The following is a 2,694-nucleotide window of genomic DNA, read 5'->3' on the forward strand; positions in this document are numbered from 1 at the left end:
TAGATTTATATCGTAAATGACCCTGTGAGCTGCGCTATGGAGGAACCAAGGACTTTTGATCTTGACATCCCAATGTCCTTTCTTCTGCCTGCAGGAAATAGCTCCAAGGGCTTGTTTGGGGTTCATCCCTCCTCCACACTCAAGTGAGTGTGGGTGCATCCCAGTCCAAGACAATCACTGTGCCAGGTTCCAGGACCACAGGGCTTGCAGCAGGGATGGAAAATCAGCCCTGGGGAAGTCGGAGCCCATGGGTCACAGAGACCTTTGCTGGGAACACAGAGACAAGCTCTCTCTCAGTCTGAACTTAGATCCTGAAGGATAAGGGACCACAGGCTACCACCATCTTACTCACAAGGAGTCTAAGGTGAAGAGGGGACATCTGAGAGACAGAGTCCTGGGATAATGAGTGTCATTTCTGAGCCCTGGATCTAATCCATTACCATGTCCATCCCTGGACATCCCTGTATATGATCCAATAAGCACCTTCAGTTTTTTCCTGCTTAAGCCAGAATGTGGATTGGCTTTTCTGTCTCTTACAACCAAACTGTCTGACATGCTGCTGTGCAAAGTCTAGGAGACCAAAGCTTGGATCTAAAGCTGGAAAAGCAATGGGACCAACCTTGACCAGTGAGTGTCTTTGAATTAAACAGTGGACTATTCTATCAAAGTCATCATTACCTATATCTTCTTATCTTTGCGTGGGGGTGCGTGGGGGCGTGAAAATGGGAATACAAGAGGGAAAAAGCCTACAAAGCTTGTTAACAGGAAGGCATTAGCTGGAGGCTTTAGCCCCCTGGTCTCACTACCTGAGCGCAGTCCCTCCTCCCTCCTAACCAGGCTTTGGCAGCCCCACCCCTGGGCTCAGAGTTCAGAGCGGGTCTCACAACTCCAGTGAAGTGCAGAACATTCTTTTACTGGGAATTACAGGGCCCTCTGAAAAAGCTTTCCAAGTAAGTAATGGGCCTGAAGATAGTACAAGGTTAATAATTTGCTCACCAACATTGTGAAATCCCCTCCAAGGCAGGTGGCGAGCAGTGGAGCGGTGTGAGGAGGCCCTGATTCAGAGTCCTCATAGGGGGTCTCTGCTCCCCCAGGCCCCCAAGCCTCCTCCCTGTTTCTCTGATGGTGCCAGAGGTATAGGAAATTCATGGTTGTGTCCCCAAATTAATATCTCAAGTGTCAAGAAGAATGAAACATTATAAAGATATTCAATACCACTAATAGTAAAAACAAGGTACAGTTTGGCACCCATCAGATTGACAAAGATGAAACCAAAGGGCTGCATCCAGCGCTGGTGGGGGCAGGGAGAAAGGAGCTCTCCTGCCCCCCACCGAGGAGGCTGGTATTGGAACAGCTTTGTCGAAGGCAATTTTGCAGTGGCCATTCAGATCGAGATGTGCATATCTTTTTTAAAAATTAACTTATTTTCCAATTACAGTTGATGTACAATATTATATTAGTTTCAGGTGTATTACATAGTGATTAGACATTTATATACCTTACAAAGTGATCATCCCAATAAGTCTAGTATCCATCTGACACCATGCACAGTTATTACAATATTATTTACTATATTCCCTGTGCTGTACTTTACATGCCCATGACTATTTTTATAACTGGCAATTTGTACTTCTTAATCCCTTCACCTTTTCATCTAGCCCCCAACCCCCTCCCATCTAGAAACATGTATAGCTTTTGAGCCTACAACTCCTTCCTAGGAATCAACCTACAAAAATAATCCCTCCTATTTACAAAGATAAATGAAAAATACACACACACACACACACACAGCGTGGTGCAAAAGTAGGTTTACCATTGTGAGTATGCAAAACAGAGTTTATTCTTGTATTATTATTTATTATTATTGTATTAGTTTCCATATGAACTACTGTGAACCTACTTTTGCTCCACCCTGGTTTTTTGTTTGTTTTTTAAATATGTCTTTATTGATTTCAGAGCGAGGAAAGGAGAGGAAAAGAGAGAGGGAGAGAGATAGAAACCTAGATGATAAGAGAGAGTCATCGATCGGCTGCCCCCTGAACCCTCCCTCCCACTGGGGATGGAGCCCGCAACCTGGGCATGTGCCCTGACTGGGAATCGAACTGTGATCTCCTGGATCCTAGGTTGATGCTCAACCGCTGAGCCACGCCAGCTGGGTGCTCCACCCTGTCTTTATATTTATATAATTATGGGAGCCAGTCTCCAAAAATGGCCTCCAACAATTCAGTTCCCCCTCCCTGCCTGGGCACACATGCTGCTCCCCACCAAGGGATAGAGCTTGTCTCTTGCCCCCTTGAACCCGGGCTTGCCCTGTGACTGCATTCGATCAATAGTCCATGGCAGAACTGACATTCTGGAACCCAGCCCCATGTCATGAGAAACCCAAGCCAGGGGTAGAGACCAGTTAGAGGGGAGCCAAGGTGCTCCTGGTGACAGCCCCAGCTCAGTCTCCAGCCACTAGCCAGCACCAGCTGCCAGCCATGTGAGTTCATTTTGGACACTCCATCTTTGCCAACACCATGGGTAGAAGAGCCACAAAGGCAGTGATTTTCAGCCGGTGTGCCTGGGTACACTGGTGTGCCACAAGACATTTTAAAACATGCAACACCGGACTACTTAGGAGTGCCGACCTCGTTTTCCTTAGATTGTTAAATTCAAAACTGACAACAGCCAACACAATAGCCATCGGTGTGA

This window comes from Miniopterus natalensis, chromosome 4 (assembly GCF_054644295.1).
Source record: "Miniopterus natalensis isolate mMinNat1 chromosome 4, mMinNat1.hap1, whole genome shotgun sequence".
Classification (NCBI taxonomy): Eukaryota; Metazoa; Chordata; class Mammalia; order Chiroptera; family Miniopteridae; genus Miniopterus; species Miniopterus natalensis.